We start from the raw sequence: 14,102 nt of genomic DNA on the forward strand, positions 1-14,102 counted from the left end.
AGGTGTGAGGGTGTTTAGCTGAGAGAAAAGGCAGGGAAAGACTCAACAGTTAACTACAAGGAAGGGACATTAGACTTGTTCTATATGAACCCTTAAGTTATTTGTTATTTAACTTAAAATTCCTTGGCACGGGGATATGCTACTTGTAAACTGTACACCAGAGGTGGTTGGTAAACCCTGTATGCACCAGAATCAGGAATATACAGTTCTGGGCTGGGCAGTTAGCATTTCAAAGATTTTTAATCAGAAGCCCACATTCCTAAGTCAGGCTCTGGATGAGCATGGAGCCTGCTTGGGATTCCCCCTCTTCCCCTTCTCTGTCTGCCCCTCTCCTCCTTAAAATAAATAAATAAACAACATTTTAAAAAGTCTTTAAGGGGTGCCTGGGTGGCTCAGTTGGTTAAGCATCCAACTTCAGCTCAGGTCATGATATCAGGGCTTGTGAGTTCAGGCCCCACATTGGGCTCTGTGCTGACAGCTCAGAGCCTGGAGCCTGCCTCAGATTCTGTCTCCTTCTCTCTCTGCCCCTCCCCCTCTCTTTCTCTAATATAAATAAACATTAGGGAAAATTTTTTAGGTAAAAAAAAAATCTTTAAAATAAAAGAAGCCTGCATCCCTGATAGAGCTACCATAAGAGCTTCAACTTCCTTTTTCTGTGGTGCACTGGCAGGTTTGCTAAGTAACGAAATATATGTTAGGAATGACTTCTCACTGGTGAAATGAGTATTCAAAATATGTGAATTGGCTAGAAATACTTTACAGGCACTAACATCCCCCATAACATAAATAGGGTGTGTGTGTATGTGTATAGTTGGTCTGGATCTACACTACGGACTTAAAGTTTAAATTTGGTCCTTTATTTTGTTATGATTAGGCAATTCTCTTGCCCACTGGTTCTCACCTGGAGAGTTTGTTAAAGCTGAGATTGCTGATGTAGTAAGTGATACTGGAATGGTGTCTGAAAATTTGCACTTCTAAGAAATTCTCAGGTGATAACCGCTGCAGACAGTGCAGGAAGCACACTTTAAGAACCACCGCTCCTGGGGGCCAGGGTGGCTTAATCAGCTGAGTGTCCGACTGGCTCAGGGCACGATCTCCCAGTTGGTGAGTTCGAGCCCCATGTTGGGCTCGCTGCTGTTGAAGCAGAGCCTGCTCAAGATCCTCTGTCCCCCTCTCTCACTGCCATTCCCCTGCTCACACTCTCTCTCAAACATAAATAAACGTTAAAAAAAAAGAAAGAAAGAAAAATACACTGCTCTTACCTGATCTGATAACAAGGTCACCTGAATCCTGTTACTAGAATATTGCTGCATCTTCCCTGGATAAGCCTTTTATGGAAGGTGCTTGCTGGAGTGCCCAAAGAAAGCTGGGACATCGTGTTGGTAGAACAGGTTGTTCAACTAGGAGTGTGGCTTCTTTCTAAAAAGTATTGCATGTTGTATGGAAACCAATTTGACAATAAATTTCATATATTAAAAAATAAATTAATTAATTAAATAAAAAAAATAAAGTATTGCATGGAGGAAAGAATTCATCCCGAGGCTTGTTTCCCTTGAACATAAAACCCACTCTCAGAGTCATAGGAGAAGAGAGCTATAAACATCACCTGACTACTAAAGGCTGCAGATATCTATTAAATAACTACTGGCAAATAGCAAATTGGCAGAAGTCAATTTACTACAAACTCTAAGGAACAAAAAAACAGAAACACTAGGAAGTTATAGGATAACAGAGTTGGGCTCAATAAAGAACACGGACAAGATCTACCCAAAGTCTGGGTTGGAAATTTTGGATGAAGTGAATTCCTGTTCTTAGAAAACAATCAAGGAAAGCCTAGTGGCCGATGGTGGCCAAAATTCAGTCAAGAAAAGGGACACTGGATTCCCTTCCAAACCTGAGGTCTCTGGTTCTATGAAAGAAGCTGAGGTGTATGAAAACTTAGATGGACCTAATTCTATCCTCTTATCCTTTTGGGGAAAGGTTTGCCATGCAGGAAGGAAAACCATCTGCTTCTCAATATTAAAAGATCCACTGTGGTTGTAAATAAGGAAGACATTCCCTAAGTGGACAGGTTTCAGGGAGGAGCTAACTTACCTGCAAAGTTGCTTGATGGAGGTGAGAAGATCAAAAATGACAACTTAATGATTATTTCCCAGATTAATCTGACAATATCATATCAAAGAATATAGGCATTCACCCTGGACTTAATTGTTTTTACCTTCGATGGAGATAATCATTATTATGTTTTTGCCTTAGATAACAGTTCTGCTATGTCTCTTCTTGAAGCAACCAGGACCCAAAAACACAATCCCACTGCAAACAAACTTAACATGATCCAACCTACTTAAATAGTTAAGCTAAGAGACTCATGGGAAATTATTTGCTCCAAAAATGAATTCGCTGCAGGGTTTCTTCAAATAGCAAAGCTCCTAGCTTACGTTATAACATGTCATAGACTGTTAAGTACTTGACAGAAAGAATGGGACCAAAAACTAAAAAGTCTGGCCAAAGTGTCGGGAGTCCCGGCTGATGGCACAAGAGTTCCAACTGATGATAAAGTGTCTCTGAAGTGATTGTGTAAATCACTGGAAACCAAAGACTGATTTATAAAATTAGATTTACCCAAATCTCCAATGCTTGAGATAAGCAACTAATGTGACAGTAACTACTGCAGTGTATAAATTTGGCTTCTTTAGTTACTCTATTTGACACTCACTATCATTAATGTGGAGTGGATTGAAGAAGCACTTTGGACTAGCCTTTGTGGGCAGAGGGCCTGGGGATTTTTATTTATTATTATTATTATTATTATTATTATTATTTATTATTTTGCATGTACCGAAAATATCAGAGAGAAGGAAGCTTTCTGTGGTCAAATGGTAAGATGTTCATGCTGGATAAGTCTCCACCCAGTGTGAGTGTCCATGTTCACTTCTGTTATTGAATGTGTGTTTGATCATTGCTAGTTTCAAGGTACAATTTCAATAAGTTAAAAACATGATTCTTATAAAAACATAGAGTGAATATGTGTCAAAGGTTTATTTCACTCATTAATGAGGGAACCAATAAGATGATAAATTTGGTTCAAAGTTAACTCATATATAATCATGCTGGAACGAGATTGCCAAATTAGACACAAAGCTAGTTAATATCTTATAGGGCAATAAAACTGTAACTTTTATAGTTGTCTTTTTTACCACACATAATCCTTTAAATTAGCACACAAAAATCTTCGAGTTAAGAAACATGTAACTTCACAGAGTATGGAGCCTAATCAAAAGTTAATAGTAAGTTAAACAAAGAGAATTACATAATATTTGAGTGGGTCCATTAGATATGCATCCATCCTTTGCCTTATTTCCTAGTTTAGGATAATTTTTCTCAATAATAGAAACGAGTGAGTTTTTCTTTGGGCACTATGCCATTATATTTGGTAGCAGCCACCAGCTGAACTTTTTGCCCCAGAAGGCTGAGTGGATATTCATGTGTTCTCCTAGTGCACTTAGTGAAGCATCTTAAACATCTTATGCCCATGGTTCTCAAACCTGGTGTGGGAATGGCGGGGCACATTAAAATCTCTTGAGGAGCTTCAAAAACTCCAGATACCCAGCCAACACCCCAGACCAATTCAACGAGAATCTCCGAGAACGGGTCACAGGCAGCAGTATATTTTAAAGCTCTTCAGGTGATTCTAAGATAAATCAAGACTGAAACCACTGTACTACTTAGAAGCAATATATGTATGTGTATACATAAATTTATTTTAAAATTAGGATCATACTAAGGTATATTTATCCTGTTTCTTCTTTTATTATTAATTATACTTTGAAAATTTTCATTAATCGTTAAACATTGCTTGGGGCACTTGGATGGCTCAGTCGGTTAAGCATGCAACTCTTCATTTCAGCTCAGGTCATGATCTCACAGTTTATGAGTTCAAGCCCCACATGGGGCTGTGTGCTGACAGCACAGAGCCTGCTTGGGATTCTCTCTCCCCTTTTCTCTTTGCGCCTTCCCTGCTCTCTTTCTCTCTCTCTCAAAAATAATAAATAAAAAACTTAAAATCATTAAACATTGCTCAGATGCCATTTTCTTACTTTTTATTTTTTCAAATTCCATTAAAATTGTTTTAATGTTTATTTTATTTTTAAAGAGACAGAGAGAGCATGAGTGGGGGAGGAGCACAGAGAGAGAGAGAGAGAGAGAGAGAGAGAGAGAGAGAGAGAGAATCCCAAGTAGGCTTCCCACTCAGCCCCACAGATCTCACAATTGTGAGATCATGACCTGAGCCAAAATCAAGAGTCAGACACTTAAGTGACTGAGACACCCAGGTGCCCCTCAAATGCTATTTTAAAAGAATGTATTGTGTTTCATATAAATGTATTATGATTTATCTGGCTATCTCTTATTCCTGGACTTTTAATGCTATGTTTTCTTTTCTCTTTCCCCTTTCTTTTTTTCCCATTATAGGCTAGACTGCCATGAACATATTTATATAAAAACTTTATCTACATCTTGGATTATTTCCTTACAATGGACTTCCGGGATTGGATTTATAGGGCAAAGAAAATAAATATTTTAATTTTTTTTGTTTACTTATTTTTGAGAGAGAGAGAGAGAGAGAGAGAGAGAGCACGAGCAGGGGAGGGGCAGAGAGAGAGAGGGAGACACAGAATCTGAAGCATGCTCCAGGCTCTGAGCTGTCAGCACGGAGCCCGATGCGGGGCTCGAACTCACAGATAGTGAGATCATGACCTGAGCTGAAGTTGGACGCTTAACTGACTGTGCCATCCAGGTGCCCCTGAAAATAAATGTTTTAAAGACATTTATTTCTACAAAGGCTTATAAATATATACTTTTTAACTGATGATTTCCTCAATTATTTATTTATGAAATATTTGCATATGCCAAGAACAGTTAAAAAATCATTTTTAAAAGTCTCCCTCAAAGGGCATTTTTAAGTTTAATACAGCTAAAAGTTATTTTGGTGTGTATATGGAAAGACTTAAATCCCTAATTTGAGATTTCCCCCAAACAGCTTCTTTTCTCAATGTCATTTGTGGAATAATTCATTCTTTCTCCATTAATGTATGTAACATAAAATATGTAAATTAGTACTCATAACTGCAGAGAGCAAACTGAGGGTTACGAGGGTGGGAGGTTGGTGGGGCGATGGTGAAACAGGTGAAGGGGATTAAAAGTACACTTATCGTGAGGAGCACTGAGTAATGTATAGAATTGTTGAATCACTATATTGTACACCTGAAACTAATATAACACTGTATGATAACTATGCTGGAATTAATTTTTAAAAAAAATATAGGCTAGTTAACTGTACTTTGTAATAGTGGATAGACTTACAGATGCACATGAAAAAGACTGAGACTAGTAACAAACGATTTTGAATATATTCTTGTCTCAATTTTAACCATTGCTATTTCTTGGAGTGATCTAGTTGTGGTTTTTTTTTTTTTTTAATTTTTTTTTTTTTCAACGTTTATTTATTTTTGGGACAGAGAGAGACAGAGCATGAATGGGCGAGGGGCAGAGAGAGAGGGAGACACAGAATCGGAAACAGGCTCCAGGCTCTGAGCCATCAGCCCAGAGCCCAACGCGGGGCTCAAACTCACAGACCGCGAGATCGTGACCTGGCTGAAGTCGGACGCTTAACCGACTGCGCCACCCAGGCGCCCCTAGTTGTGGTTTTAACTCTCACTCACTCCCTTACAGAACTCTTAGGTGTTGAAAAACAACTTGAAAGCTCATCCTCTCTAAGATGGCTTTAATCTGCCTGCAAGCAGCTTGTAGCTTTGCCAATAACAGACCTGCCTAAATCCATCTGTTCTACTTTAAATATTCTTCCTGTGTAATATTGGCTGTACCTTGCATTATCTCTGAAGAAAGGTTTTTCTATGTAATGTCCCAGACTGACTTATTAACAATTCTGAATTTAGTGAGATCCATTTTTATGTATTTTTGTTTATATTTATTTATTTTTAATATTATTTCTACAGTCAGCATAATATCATTGACCTATGCTTAATAGCCCTATTGAAAATCATTAAATGAAGCCCGAAGTCATCAAAGCCAGATTACACTCAAGAAAACAGAAACATTTTCAATGAATATAGGACACCAATCTTCTCCCCCGTCACCTGCAAGATGCCTCTGTTAGATCAGAGGAAAGGCAGACTTACCTACTAAGTTTTTTAATGAGTTGCATTTCATTAGCTATTGCTCTTTTTTAACTTTGTTGTGTCTGAGAAAACTTTATGGTGCCTCTCCTACTGCCAGGCATTACACAGACCACTAGTGATTGCATATTACAAACAGAAACAGCTGACTTCAGTAAATTTTCACCCATAACCCCGAGAAGACAGAGGAAGGTGTGTGTATGTGAGTATGTGTTGCTGTTCCAGAAACTGGGGAGAGCTTACCCTGATCCATTCACCCTCACCTACCCAGCCTCTGTCTTGGTCAAGAACTTATTTGCTTATTTGAAGGATACACTGCCAGATGGTGGACAAGAATTAAGGGTGTCACCTATGGCCAGGGCCCTTTTAGTGATCAACCTTTGAAGTGCTTTCTGGCACCAGAGTCCATGTTAGACCATCCTGACTTTTGGAAATCTGGCACGTTGGCAGTTGTGTTCATTATACTCACTCAAGGGCCCCCCCCCTGGACTCTGTAACCTCACAAACTCAAAGAAGCAGACCTTCAAGTCTTTTACCAAAACCAGGCTATGGGCTGCGTCGACACCTTCTAGGGAAGGGATCCCTCCAAGTCTTTTCAAGGACCTTTGGCTAGCAGATGACTGTGCTGCAGAGTCCTAGTGTGCTTCAGCAAACTTTTACCTAAAATGAAGAAACAGAAGCTTCAGACCCCCTATTATGGCTGATCTGAAGGAGGAGGTGGAGGAAAATTTTCTGAGGTCAAGGAGGCACATAGCAGATTGTATCTCAGAAGTTCCTGAGGCTCTGGGACCTCCCATAGCATGGGAAAAGCCTCAGGGAAGGCAGGCCTAACTCGCCCACACATTGCCTTAAAAACATGATTTTTTTCTTCGGAGGATTCTGAATGGCTGTTTCCCTTACCGCTGTAAGCCCCAAGACGTCCTTTCCTGTTTCCCCTCCAGTACTCAAAGTGTTTACAAAGCAAGCAGCTCAGGATGGGGCCAACTGCTCAAAACAAGCCCTAGATTTATAGGAACTTCCACAAGTTCTCCCAAAGACACTTCTCCACTGGCAGTGAGAGTAAGGCAAAGAGGTAGCCCTAGGCTGTCTTCTTCCAGGAGTCAATCCTGAGCCAAGAATCTGAGTGCAAGAGGTTTACTGGGGAAACTCCAGTAATCCCAACCCACTCTGCTGCCCTGGGAGACCAGGGAGGGGGTGGAGGCAGTCAACCAAGAAAGGGATAGAAGCCAAGCAAGATAATCTCATTCTGCAGGGAGTTCTGATATGTAAAATACACCCTAGAGGACATCCCACCTCAAGGCCAGTGTGTTGGGCTTTTGGACCAGTCAGTTATTGGTGAAAGCCACTCAATGGGACCGGGAGACAAAAACTCCCTGCATTTCTGGAAACCTGTAAGGATGAGGCAATCCTCTATGGGGTTATACACAGGCAATGCTTTGCATGGGGAAAGTCATAAGTTGCCTTTAGCAGCAAAACCTACAGAATCTGAGCAGTGGGCTGGTAGAAAGGATCCAAGGGGATGTCATGGGGGGCTACAGTGTCCACTATAGGAACTCTCTGGGGATAGATCTTCCTGCAGCTCTGGGCCAAGCTAGTTCTCAGAACTAGAGAGAAGATGTCTTGCCCAAAACAGGTGGTAAGCCATCTGTGGACTCTGTGGGAACACGAGGGCACATCCTGCTTATGGAACCTTGCCAGTCAGCAGGGTAGAAGGCCTGGCCAGGTCACCCCGAAACCTGCCTGGCCAGACCCTTTTTAGGTGTCAACACATTTTTTCCAGTCCCAGGGTGTGGGTGATACGTAGATCACAGGACGTTTTTGGGTCATTAAACTGCACACACTGCCAGACAACCCCAAATATACCTTTAGAGTTAGTACTGAATGATATTCCAAAGGGGAATTGCCCTGCATGTAAAAATTACATCTTCAATCTTCATCACTCTAAGAAGTTCGACAAAAAGTCCTCAGTCTTGCTAAATGTCCACAACCTGTGGATACTCGGCCACTCATCCAAAGGCCCTAATAATAGGGAATGATCACTGAATGCTTAGTGTCTGCCAAGGCCTGTTTAGATCCTTGGATGTGATAACACAGTTTAACAGTCCCAGCAACTCTATGTGAGACAGGTGCCTTGATTGTCTCCATTTTATGGAAAGGAAACCAAGGCACAGAGGGGTTAAGTGGATGGCCTCCAGTTCCACAGCTACTGAATGGCAGAGTTGGGATTTGAAGCTAGAGAGCCTGAATCCAGAGTCTTTGCCACTGATCACTGTGGACATTCAGCCCTGAGTGCTTATGAATAGATTCTGAATGAGATGAAACCAGAATCCCATCAATATTCAGTTTAAGACCCAGTGAGTGAATTCTACTTTAAAAGTTAGATCCCACTTTGACCCTTGTCTACTCTTCTTATAGTTTAATAGGTGAGAAATGAGAGATATGGGTAAAGGGAAGTGATCCCGCAGTTCTTAGTATCCACAGAGCCTCATTCTTAGTCTACGGTTTTTCTATCTGCCATAGTGTCTCATTCAGGGTCTTCAGCTACTTTCTTCCTTGAAAACAATAATTAAGAACTGCTAACATTTACTAGATCCTTTTTTTATATTTTATTATTTTTTATTTTTTAAAAATGTTTATTTTTGAGAGAGAGAGTGCGAGCCAGGGAGGGGTAGAGAGAGAGGGGGACAGAGGATCAGAAGCAGTCTCTGCCATCAGCACGGAGCCTGATGAGGGGCCTGAACTCATGAACCACAAGATCATGACCTGAGCCAAAGTCAGATGCTTAACTGAACAAGACACCCAGGTGCCCCTATTAGGTCCTTAATATAATATACACCAGGTTCTTTACTAAGCACCACATGTGCCATTTTATTTCATCCTAGTTATATGCCTGTGACATAGGAGCACATTATTATCTTGAATTTTTCAGATGGAAAAATCTTAGGCAAGCTTAAATATTTTGCCCAAGGTTACACAATTAGCAAGTAACCAAAACCTAAATCTCTTTTATTATAGAATCAATTGCTTTAATTAGTGTCAAGAAAAATTATCAAAAACTTAGAAATGAAGCAAAAGGACTATAGCATCCTTCTATAGCATACAAAAACATTGTCTAATAGACTCATCCAAGGATCATCTAATTTTCTGAGGGAATATGCTTTTGTTTTGCTTACTATTTTTTTTCCTTTCTCTTTCAACTGCTTTATTGGTATATGATTGATGAACAATAAATGTACATATTTAAAGCATAGAATGTGACACATTTTGTCATACGTACTTTGCTATGAAACCATCACCAGGATCAAGGTAATAAATAAATCCATCACTCCCAAAAGTTTTTACTATTTACTCTCAATTAGAGACCAGACTATCAATTTAGATGTTACCTTATAGAAAACTGAGCAAATGACCTTCATTCAGTAGAGATGCAAATGATTTCTTTGGTAGAAAAGATAATCCCAAGTGTTACAGTTTTATTGCCCTATAGGACATTAATCAGTTTCATACTTAGCTGAGAAATTCATATTATTATGCCTTTCTTGACTGTCTATATAAATCTTTGTCCCTCAAATGCTCTGTGAATGAGCTTTTCAGCCTCCTGGTTCACTAATGACATGAGTGAACCCCTGACATATATTCACTGTATGTTGGTAGAAGAGTCATGGTTTAACTCTGGAAATTGTATTTTGTCACTACTGAGTTTGCATATGTGCATCTCAGAATGAGTTGATGTGTCCTCGTCCATAGGCCCTTCCAGACAGCAAATCAGGACACAATTGTTTTATCCACCTAACAATGGTAGAGCTCTAGATGGTTCTAGAAGATCATAGCTGCCATGGTAGAAAGCAAGTCTGTGATTCTCCCTCATTCTTATTTGGTACATACTGGTGGAGTGACCTGGCATACACTGTGTCCAGAGAATTTGTGCCTTGAGTCTCCCTGAGTTCCTGTTCTTTCTCTTCCACCATACTTGAGATTTTTTTCTCCATAGCTATACAAATATCTAAAATTTCCATAAATTTGCTTTCTAGGAGGTAGGTATCATAGACAAACAGGCTTTTCTGGGTCTGTGGTCCAAGCAGCTAGAACCTCGAGGGGATGTGATAAAAATGAAAGATTTCATGAATAACAAAATGTTAAGACAAAAGCCACCAGGAAAGGTTAGCCTGCCTTAATCACAAGTGCAAACATCACTCCCTTCAAATAGATTTATGTGTTGCTTTTCTGAGGTAGTGGTAGGTTTGTTTAACATTTTCCAAGGAATCAGATCTCATGCTTATTAATCATTTGCTCCCTCAGGAGCAAACCTGATGAAAATTGCTTACCTATTTAACTTTGTAACCCTCCAAACCCCTGTCATTTTGTTTGCCAGAATATCACCCCTCCTTATCTGGCCAGCTTCCATCCGGCCTTCAAAATTCAGTAAAAATGGCATCTCCCAGAGGAGGCTGGTAGCCTGGGCCATGGCTCCTCTGGATTCAGGTGTCCTGGCCTGGCAGTTTTCACCTTGTACTACATTGGTCTCTTTATGTTATCTACATCCCCCACCACCCTAGGCAGGTTCTCAAAGAGCACCCTTTTAGTACCAGTGGCTAGTACACAGAAATCATGGAGTAAATAATGTGAGGACAAAAATCATAGCTCATACTTCTTCATAACATTTGTGTTTGACATGATGCTGTGTCTCAAACTTGAGTAGGCACTCATATATATGTTGCTTAATTATTCCTGCAGCTTTCTGGCACTAATCTTCCTTTGACCATTTTTGAGGCAATATGTTCTCATGTTAATATTAATTAATGTAAACATGTTAATATTTATTAGAGAGTCCAATAAGCAACTTAAGAAATTATACATATGCACACACACACACACACACACATACACACACATACATTCATTCACTGGTACTGAAGGCTTATGAGCAGATACAAGTGTTAGAAAAACATATGAAGGTTTCTCTTTTGGAGAATTTAGAGACTACTGTTGGCCAGCTGGATGTTATTTTTGTGGGGGCCTGGTTAATACACCCAGAAAATGTATCCCCATGCACCGTTTATCGGTGGGCTCTGGGTCTAAGCGAATGGAAGGTTATCAATATCTCCCAACACTGAAGTCGTGAAGCTGTACTTTACACTCTTCCACTTATTTAGACTTGACCAGCTTCTTTAGAAATGCCCTGGACACCAGAATCAGCTCTATTTCAAAACAGTTTGTGGATTTTGGTTGAAGACTATTTTAGAGGTAAGTAGTTGTCTGAAGAAAATGGGTTCCCTAACTAAAGAAACAGCATTTTTAAACATAAGTATAGAATCAGAGATCTTAAAAAGGTCTTGAAAGTTAAAGTCAGGTTTTTGTTTTTCTTTATGAAGAATGTTGGCTAACTGAGTGCTAGCTAGCATATGGTCCAAGAGTGGCAGCATCCGTCAGCATACCCAGGAAACTTGCTAGAAATACACATTCATGAGCCCCATTCTAGATCTGCTGAATTGGAGTACGAGGGTGCTGCCCCCAAATTTGTTTTAACAATCTCTCCATGTGATCCTGATGGTCATGAGTCTGGGACTTGCAGAATCAGAAGTTTCCAGAAGGCCAGCTGTCCTTGGGAAGCAAAATAATTAGTTCTGCAGGTTCTCCATAAAATCACTGGGAGAGCCTGGAAAAACACAGATTCTTGGACTCCAAACTCAGAAATTCTAATCGAGTAGGTTTAGAGTGGGGTTTATGAACTGGCATTTCTACCAAGTCGCATGGTGATTCTGCTGGTCCCCGGACCACACTTTGAGTTGTGAGGACAGACACCCAGAAAGCTATCAGCTCATCCTACGTGGCTACAAAAGCTATACTCCATCTAGCTGGAACATCATGAAAGCTTGGTGACTACAAGGAGGGGTTTTCCTTTTCTTATAAGAAACCTGGCAAAATACTACCAGGTTCTTTGCTATTTAAAAATAGCACAGAAGTCTTTGGAGCATGTTTCTTTCTGTAGCTTTAAAAGGCAGTATCTTCATGCATTTTTTTTCCCTTTTAGATCTTTTTTGATGAGGACAGTTAAATATCAGCATTATCCATCCCAGGGCTTCCCAGCTAGAGCCCCTCATGAAGGAAATGAATGAATAAAGAAGGAATAACTGCAATCTTTGCATCTCACAGAAATGCCTGACTGTCACAGAGGCTGCATCTAAACCCTGAACCATTTCCTTGAGTGCTACAGCGTCAAGAGAAGAAAAGCCCACTCATTGTTTTCCATGAGAGTAAACTGGACAAAGAAAATAACAGAGTTGACCAGCTATGTGTCCATGACCTACTTACTAAACCTCTCTGAACTTCTGTCTTTCCATCTGTGAAGCAGAATTAACATTACATAACTAAATTCTGCTGTGAGCAGAGCTACTCAGTGTGGTTCGTGGACCAGTAGCATCAGCATCACCTGCGACTCTGTTAGAAACACAGAGGGGCACCTGGGTGGCTCAGTCGTTAAGCGTCCAACTCTGATTTTAGCTCAGATCATGATTTCACGGTCTTGAGATTGAGCCCTTCATTGGGCTCTGTGCTGAGCATGGAGCCTGTTTGGGATTCTCTCTCTCCCTCTCTCTCTCTCACTCTCTCTCTAAAATAAAAAAGAAATTAAAAAAAAAAAAAACACAACACAAAGAAATGCAGAGTCTCAGGCCCCACTCCAGACCATCTGAATCTTAACATCCAGAGGCGGGGCTCAGCAATTTGTTTCAACAAGCCCTCTAGGGGATTCTGATGCACACTGAAATTTGAGTAACACTGAATACGATGACTGACAGAAGATTCTAATGGTTAAGAATGGCTTAAGGAAGGGCATCTGGGTGGCTCAGTCAGTTAATTGTCTGACTTGGGCTCAGGTCATTATCTCACGAGTTGTGGGTTCAAGCCCCACGTTGGGCCCTTTGCTTACAGCTCAGAGTCTGGAGCCTGCTTCAGATTCTGTGTCTCCCTGTCTCTCTTCCCCTCCCATGCTCATGGTCTCTCTCTCTCTCTCTCTTTCTCTCTCTCTCAAAACTAAACATTAAAAGAAAAAAGTGGCTTAAGGAGTGCGGCTGCAGTTTTTCAAATGCTGACTCTACTACTAACTTGCTGTGTGATCTCAGGCAAGGTGTTTAGCCTCTCTGAGACTTATTTTCCTCATGACAAAAATCATTGCTACTGTATGGATTAAATGAGGTAACACATGTAAAGGAACAGAAGGCCTGAAATGTAGGGCTCAACAGATAGTATCATTGGATATTTAAGTACAGATAAAAACAAAGCCAATGTTATACCATATATAATATAGTAATTTATTTATAATTATTGCCTCTGAACCATCAGATCATTGTTGAACATTTTTGTTCTTTTTGTATACTTTTCTTTACACATTTTTTTTTTCTGCAATTACCATGAATTACTTTTATAACCAGAAGAAACACTATAAAAATGATTTGTGTTGAAGGAGGGCAAATGTTAACAACTGAAGTAGATGAGGTGTTATGTTTGGCTATGCAATAGTTCATGGGTCCTCATGGGTCTCCCTATACCCATGCCCTTCCATATAGCCAAGCATACCTTGTATTGGCTTTTGAACATACATGGGTGAGTCTGATCATTCCCATGTAATCAATCAGGAAGAACAACTTCTTAGGCCTCATTACCACAGGCATGGGCTTAAGATATCCATAAAACCATCAGGTGAATGAACCAGACTAGCCTAGTGGATCATGAGATAGATCTTCATGAGATAAGTCATCTTACCTAAGGCCATTCTAGACCAACTGGTTCCCAGCTGACCCACCAACAGGCCACAGAGTGAGCTGAACCAAGACTGAAAAAAACTGCTCAACTGAACTCAGCTCATATTGTTGACTTGTAGAATCCTGAGCTAAATAAATGAATGCTGTT

General features: G+C 40.3%; 1 protein-coding gene across 6 annotated transcripts in view; it reads right to left on the minus strand.

Moving 5' to 3' along the window:
- The window catches only part of SNAP25 (synaptosome associated protein 25), an 85,467-nt gene that overhangs the window by 45,196 nt on the left and 26,169 nt on the right, over window positions 1-14,102 (minus strand). Inside the window, exon 1 of one of the 6 annotated variants that reach the window (XM_086701687.1) lies at window positions 6,716-6,804. The exons of the other annotated variants lie outside the window; for them this stretch is intronic. The gene's annotated coding sequence lies outside the window, so the exon portion shown is untranslated. Of the gene's footprint in view, window positions 1-6,715; window positions 6,805-14,102 lie in introns of those variants that run through there. 6 annotated transcript variants of the gene reach the window in all.

This window comes from Puma concolor, chromosome A3 (assembly GCF_028749965.1).
Source record: "Puma concolor isolate L17-30 chromosome A3, mPumCon1.1.hap2, whole genome shotgun sequence".
NCBI classification, from domain to species: domain Eukaryota; kingdom Metazoa; phylum Chordata; class Mammalia; order Carnivora; family Felidae; genus Puma; species Puma concolor.